Consider the following 8,087-nt stretch of genomic DNA (forward strand, 5'->3'; position numbering starts at 1 on the left):
TCCCCTCCCCTTTGCAGATTGTAGAGCCACCCACATTGTAACAAATCTTTAGATAGTTGAACATCTTCATGTTTTAAGCACAAGATGTTTTGATCCCACTTTATTGAGATCCACAGTTTTTTCCTTTTATAATTGAATTTTTGGAAATTTAGTACAATGTATTTTTATTGTATTTAGATTCCTTTCCCCTATGCGCACCCCCTTACCATCCCTCCCCAATTTCATGTACTCTGTTACATATCTAATTTGTATCCTCAAATGCCCTTCAGCGTCAGTGCATCCACTGGAGTCTGGTTAATCTACCAAGAGTCACACCCTTAAAAGAGACTGGCTCTCTCCCTCCCAGCAGCCAGAGGTTGTCAATAGTTCCTCATGAAGGGTTGGGGTTTCTGACCCACCTCCCCACACCCAAGCTGGGATTTTTGTCTGGCTTGAGCTTGCATGGGACTTGTGCATATTATCACCATTTTTCAAATGAGTTCATATGAGTGATTGACCAGCTGTCTGGAAAACTATTTCCTTGTGGTTGTCCACTACCTCTGACTCTTGAAACCTTTCTGCCCACTGGTTTGCAATGATCCCTGAGCCTTGGGAGGCAGAAGTTTGGTATTTAAGGATCAGCACTGTGCAGTCTTTTGCTGACCGCACATTGGCCAGTTGTGGGTCTCACCATCTGTTGCATAAGGAAGCTTCTCTGGTGAGGGTTGAGCGATGCATATGGGTTTAACAGTAAGTCACTGGGGTCAGTTTAATATGATATTTATTTAGAATAATAGTATTAGGCGCTCCTTCATGGCCTGCTTCATACAGTTTTAAGAAACAGTTTAAGAAATATGTTTATTCTGCCTCCCAAGGCTCAGGGATTATTGCAGAAGAGGAGGCAGAAAGAGTGTAAGAGCCAGAGGTGGCGGGTGACCAGAAGGAAACAGTTTTCCAGACAGCTGGCTAGTTACTCACATGAACTCACAGCAATGGTGACAACATGTATAAATCCCATGCAAGCTCAAACCAGACAAAATCCCAGCATAGATATGGGGAAGTGGGTAAGAAATCCCAGCCCTACCTGAGAAATTATTGGCAACTTATGACTTCTGGGTAGGGGAATGACAGTCTCTGTCAATGATGTAACTCTTGATAGGTTAACCAGGTTCCATGGATGGACCCACACTGAAGGACTTTTGGGAACACAAATTAAACTCTACAGGCCTTAAAAAATATATATACATATACATATATATGTATATATCTAATACACTACATTAAATTGGACAAGGGATGAGCAGTAAGGGGAGGTGTGGATGGAGGACGGGAATCTAAATTCCACCAACTGTATTGTATGAAATAAAAAAATTAATTAGTAAGAATAAAAAATAGGAGGCTGGAGAGATGGCTCAGTGGTTAAGAACACTGGTTGTTTTTGCAGAAGACCTGGGTTCGAATCCCAGCACCCACATGGCAGCTAACAACTGTCCATAACTCCAGTCCCAGGGGATCCGACAGCTTCTTCTGTCCTCCGCGGGCATTGCACGACATGGGTGCACTTACCTACATGCAGACAATACACACATGCACATATAAATAGTAAAAAAATTTTAAAAAATGAAATGCATGAATCTCATGATTTGCAGTCAACATTGCTGATGTTGCATGTTAAAATGTACATTTCGCACTGCACTAAAATGTAAACTAAAATGGCAGGCAGGCGCTGAGTAATTTCTTAGACTGCAAATTAGTCACTGACCAGTCTCTCCAGCAGAGAGTTCATGCTGCACCTGGTGCATCCTTCTTATGCTGCATCAGGTTCCTGTCTGAATGCTCATACTCAAAACCCACACTTAGGAGGAGACATCTGCCAGATGGTCTCTGAATTGTTACTGGGTTGGATTTTTACCGGATGCTTCCGTCACCCCAAAATCATTACCATGTAGCATATTGTGGCTATTTTGTATTACCCACCCTATCCAGATATTTTCTAATGCTAAAGGTAATATTTTCCATAGAAAATGATATTAATATTTTAAGAAAGTTTTGAAGATTTGATGGGAAGGCTTTATAAATGGCATCTGAACTGGTGTTTAATTAATCTTCTATGACTGGGAAAACCACTTCTGCTGCCAACACACAGAATTTCCTCCTCAGTAATGCACATCTTTTAGATTTCTGAATATTGCTCGACTTTTCCCCTTGGTTTCTACTCCGAAAGAATGGTTCTGGGCTCTAGTTCATAACGAAAGCCCACGTTTCATTCAGGTTTGCTTAGTTCTGTCCCAGGGCTTCACCCGTTTTCTGTTGCAGATCCCACCGAGGATCACAGTGGCATGCATTCCCATTTCTCTGTGGTCTTCTGCTGTGTCCCTTTCTTGGCTTCCCTCATTTTTTACCTTGGCCTCGATTGTACTGAGGAGCGCTGGTAAGGCGCTTTGTGGGAGGGATGCCGGCTGTTACTCGTCTGACTTCTTTCTAATTAGGTTGGGGTTGTGTATTTTGAGACAGAAGACCACAGAGGTATGGTGGCATCTATCTCCTAGTGTCGCATCAACTGCCCACATGCTTTGTGCAACTCCCCAAGCTGATGTTGATCTTCATCTCTTGACTGTACTGGTGCATGTTAGGTTTCTCTATCAGTAACTTCTTTTGTCCCCTTTCCACAGAACACTCTCTATAAGGAAGTCACTGTGCAGTCCACACCAGAGGAGGCACGAGTCGAGCTCAACCTCCTTGGGTAACTACATGAGTCACTGTTAATTTTTGCATGAGAGAGATTTCTATACTCTACCCTTCTACCATATCAATCACATGTTCGTATGATCATGAACTCACAAATATGTTCTATATTTCATCCTACAAAGCAACATGACTTTAATTACTTTGCTTCTTGCAGATTTGGCCATAAGGATATTTCAGTTGCAGACTGTGTTCCACCATTAGGTCTCTGTGTGTTTTCTTAGCACTTCCTTACATTCCAGCCCTGTAGGGTGCTCCAAGATGATCTTTTACTTTTCTTCCTCTAGTTCTAGAAACATTCATTCTGCACAAAGCTCTGGTTCCTGTTCTTAGAAAATGGTATGAGAAGCCAGGTCCTGGGAGGTTTGTGTGCGTGTCCTTGCTCCTAGGCCACTCAGTAGCCAGCAATAGAAAGTGTGTGTGTGTGTGTGTGTGTGTGTGTGTGTGTGTGTGTGGTGTGTGTGTGTGTGTGTGTGTGTGTGTTCCAGCTCATCTATACAAGGTATCCATGGCTCCCTCACTGCAGCATCACGCCTCTGGTACCCTTGATCATTTTATTATCTCTATGTATAGTTTTGCCTTTTCCAGAATATTAGAGGATTTGAATGACGCCGTCTGCAGCCCTTTTCAGACCTTTCAGACTTTTCTTTCACTTAGCCATTTGCATCGTAGATTCATCTGTGCCTTTAGATGGCTTCACAGCTCATTTTTCATTATTGATTAATGTTCAATTATGTGGGATTTGTTGTTTTATCCCTGTACCTATTGAAATACATCTTGGTTGTTCCTGCTTTGAGGTAGTTATGAGAGTGCTTTTATAAACTTTCTTGCATATGCCAGTTTTTGTATGACTAAAGTTTTAAAATTGGTTGTGTTAGATGAAAGGTGGCAGGGGTCAGGATCGCCGCAAAACAGAAACAGAGAGGACTCTGGCAAAGCCAGAGTTGAATGGGTTTGGGGGGGCTGGTCTTCAACTCAGGTGAGAGGAAGAGCCAACAGCCTAATGGATGTGGGGGGTGGGGGTAGCTTATAAAGGGACAGAATGTGGAAAAAAAGACTATTTTTCTGCTGTTTGGGACTGTTTCGGGGGCTGCTTGCTCAGGGAGGGTGTGGAGTCCGTAACCTGTGAAACTTATCAGGGAAAACATCTTCTGTAAAATATGTTTTCTACAATTACGGGGTTCTAGGAATTAATTGCAGCTAAGGGGTTGGGAAACCTGTTTGTCAGCCTGTGGAGCATGCTCTAGTGATCACAATATATTGGCCATTAACTTCCTGGAGCTGCTTTTGTTAACTTGAAGCAGGTGGCTGGGAGTTGGTTGACTCAGTTCCTCTTAGGGGCCTTCTGGTTTCTGGGTCTGGGGTCGCCTGGATCGGAACTCTATCAGGATAGATAAAGCACAATGTTATTGTTTTTAGATCACATGGTAAGCTTATGTTTAGCTTTATAAGGATGTGCTAAATTGTCTTCCAAAGGGGCCATATGCTTTTTGTATCATAGTCAACAATGAACAGGATCTCTGGTCTCCATATCCCACTAACATGGTTTGAATTTTGCCCATCTTCCTAGGTATGTGATGCTATACAATTATTACTTGCAATTATTATTTTAGTTCATTATATTTACAGAAGAGTGATTGATTTAAAATAATGTGAGCTGCAGTCTAAGTGGAGAGATGGTCTGTGCAATGACTTGTTTCCCTCTCACTGTACCACTGCTGCCCATGTCCCAAATCCAGACCTCTCCTTATCACATGAGCCCCCCTCCTGGTAACTTACACATAGGCTCTGCCATCCATACTAGAAGGTCTGTGTAGCTGGGACATTTTAGATTCTTGTTGAAACCTTCTGGGGACACTTGTCACAGTTTGTTTCCAGATTACTTTTTGATTCTTTGTCTTTCTTTTTACCATGGGAAGCACAATTAAAGACCATACTTTTAAGCTGCACCAAGTAATTTAATTGCCCTAAGAGGAACATGATGCCATTTGACATTAATTATAGTTTAATGTCTAGTGTTGTTTCTCCATACAGTTGAAGTTTGTCTTGTTTTTATTAGAAATCTGGCTCTGTACTGACATTTAAATTCTTCATAATTGAGACCCAGTATTGTACAGGGTTAGATCTTTGGCTTAAATTTGTCATTACCTAATATAGACCATATAATGGACTGATACTTTTGGGGAAGGAGAGCAGAACTCCCACACGAGGCCTTCCCAAACAGCAACTGGGAGTCTGATGAAACTGAGGGCTTTGTGACATCTAAATGCCCAGGGCTCTGAATTCTAAAGCAGTCTGGGGGCCCTGAGGCAGGCTCTGCCACTCCGAAGATCAACTATCACCAGACTCCTTCAAAACTTCCCTCTTCACTTTAGGCAATCTCTGCCCCTGGCCCTTGAAACTCACATTTGAACTGCCTTGATCCTGTAGAGGAGTTCCACTAATCTGTCCACTTAGATTCTCACTGCAATTAGCTTTAACATTATGGGAAAACCGAGGGGGTTTTGGGGTGTACAGGGGAGTGGGCAGAGATGTTGAAGGAAGAGAAGAGGAACACTGAATTGTTGTAAGGCGTTCTGTTGTAGAGGCACCTCTGAGCGCTGGGTGTAAAATGACACATAGATCTGAAAAATTCACAGGCTGTAATGCCGAATATTACACGGTGGATTGCCATGGAAGATAAAACGTGTGCAGACCAGGTAACACTTTGAAATTTATTCCTGCTGGTTTTCCTTAGTGGTGTCATTAAATGACAATGGGTTTAGAGTTGATTTAGTCATGTGTTTTAACTTGATAAATATTCATAATCTTTCAAAATGATAAAGAAAAAGAGCCTGCTGTAATTCTGAATCTTTTCTCTTTGGGAGACTGAAAACCAAGAATGACACATGTCACCCCAGCCTGACTGCCTCTCTCGGGAAGGTTGAAGTGTTGTAGTGATTTCTGAGATGTCATCAGTCCGTACCATGTCTAATGAACTTCACTTTCTTTTACATATGAAGTAGAGTTTTAGTCAGTTTTAATGTACATTGTTATTAGAAATTTGGAAGCTTTGGGAATGGAGACATGCTTTTTTGTGAAAACATAGTTGGCACAGAAAAGTGACTCAGCATTGTAAAGACCCACCACTTCACTTGGATATTATTGATTCCAATTACAAGCAGTGGAAACATTTGATATACTTGAAGAAAATTATTCTTATAAGTCACATCAATGTCAGAAATTAAACATAATAAAAACCTACCATCCCTCCCCAGTCTTTGACTAGAACAGTTATGAAGCCATGTTTAGAATTTAGTTTAATGACGTCTGAGCCTTGAAGAATCTGATATCTCTAATTTTCACTTTTTCCAGAAAGAAGTAAGGTTTCCCTTCTCTATTTGTTCCGGGCTTGTTCTGATTCAGTTCAATTTTGTTCCTATTTCTCTTCAGGTAAGTCCACAGATATGAGAAAACCAGTCACAGGCTGCTGACAGCTGGCATGGGTGTGATGACTGGTCCAATCAGAACCACCCAGAGCAGCATGTTCTTTTTAAAATGACCTTCAGATTGCTACACAGTGTCACTCAGCTTTGTCCAGGAAGGTTATCACAATTTATCTGCTGGTAGAGTTTGCCCCAAACTGTCACCATGCACTGACTGACATCAAACTTAAACTTCTGTGCTTCAAAAGAAAGCAGAGTGTGATCTTCAATACAAACATCTAGACTCAATGTGGAAACTGCACGTGATCTTCAAAGAAAGTTTGGGCATGCTTGGTGCAGTGTTGGATTCTCCTGAAGTGCACAGCAAAGACTTTCTGTTACACCACTTGATATGACATCTGAAGATGTGAAATGCATCATTCTATTTTGAATTCCCCTTGCCTAGATTGTGGTAGAAAACAAATCTATTTGGAATAGTTTTGTTTTTATTATTGAATATTCTCTAAATCTAGCTTCAACCCTTAGTGAACATGCTGAATTAACTTCTCCCAGAAATTACATTTTACTTTTTTACAAAAATTATTAATTTTTCATGTGTCTGAGTGTTTTGCCTACATATATGTAAATGCATCATGTGCATGCAGTGTCCGGGGAGGCCAGAAGAGGACACTGGATCTCCTGGAACTGGAGTTACAGACTGTTGTTAGCCACGATATGAGTGTTGGGACCTGAATCTGGGTAATCCTTTATCAGAGCAGCCAGGACTCTTAACCATTGAATCATCTCTATAGCCCCACAAATTTCATTTTACAAAGACAGTGTCCTGTTAAATCTACTATTTTGTGGGATTTCATCACTGGTCTATTGGATGCACTAAATATCTCTTAATTCTTATAGGCTTAATTTTTTTTTTTTTGCTATTCCAAATTTTATTAGATGAATGATATAAATTCCAGTGGCCACCAGTTTTCTCTGTTTATCAGCTCCTGATCTTAAGTGAGTTGTCTCAGGTCTCTATCTCATTACTGTGTAACAAATACCTGACATTTACCTTATTTTCAGTAATTAGTTTAACACATGACTTGTGGAAACCCAAGTCTTGAGATCATTATTTCCTGCTCTGAATCTGTTATACAACCTCAGAAAGATGAGCACGGGACAGGGAATGGAGATGCAAGGAAGGTGTTAAACAGCTGATCAGTGGACATTAACTCAACCTTCCCCAAGCAATCCTCAACTCTGAGAAAACAAGCACATTAATAAGTCATAATAAAACTTGTAATGCAAATGCTGTGCTTACAGAGTTTGGTGAGTTGACAATTTCTGTCTTAAATTTATTCACTTTACAAAAAAAATAACAAGGAATGTCATGATCCGTCTCCCTTCAGTCTCACCCCTTCTATTCACCTGTCAATATTTTTGAGAGAAAAAATAATCCAACCATAATTATGTATATTATAAGTTTCATATTTTGTTTTTATATTTTACATGGTTTGTCAGCTTCAACTGACAAATTTTCCTAAAGGATATCTTTTAGGAAACAAAATATATCCTTTAGGAAAATTTGATGTCATTTTTCTCTAAATTTCCTGAAAGTCCCCTTTCTCCCAGAAATGCTGTGATGTGGTTGCTTCATTGTACTAGTTAGCCTTTAAGAAGTGCATTTATCAAACCAAGCTGCATATACAACCTCAGTAAACCCTGAAAAGCACCCAGTGATGTTTACAGATCCCTAGTCACTAGCTCCCTGTGACCTCGGCAGATCCCTGGTCTCTAGAGTCCTCTGTGATCTGCAAATCCATGACCGCTAGCTCCCTATAAGATCTGCAGATCCCTGGCTTCTTGTGTGGTAGATGGAACCAACTTATGGAGTTAGTCAGCTTCCTTTGACTGATGTGGTCATAGGCAACAGGAAATGCATGGTAAAGAGGGGAGAGG

At 40.8% G+C, this 8,087-nt stretch overlaps 1 long non-coding RNA gene across 1 annotated transcript in view; it reads left to right on the forward strand.

The window, feature by feature from the left end:
• The window catches only part of LOC115070632, a 10,511-nt gene extending 3,780 nt beyond the window's left edge, over positions 1-6,731 (forward strand). The window contains exon 3 of the long non-coding RNA XR_003849775.1: positions 6,157-6,731. This is a non-coding gene — a long non-coding RNA (uncharacterized LOC115070632). The remainder of the gene's footprint in view (positions 1-6,156) is intronic.
• The last annotated feature ends 1,356 nt before the right edge of the window (positions 6,732-8,087 follow it).

Source organism: Nannospalax galili, unplaced genomic scaffold (assembly GCF_000622305.1).
Source record: "Nannospalax galili isolate Female #2095 unplaced genomic scaffold, S.galili_v1.0 scaffold197, whole genome shotgun sequence".
NCBI lineage: Eukaryota > Metazoa > Chordata > Mammalia > Rodentia > Spalacidae > Nannospalax > Nannospalax galili.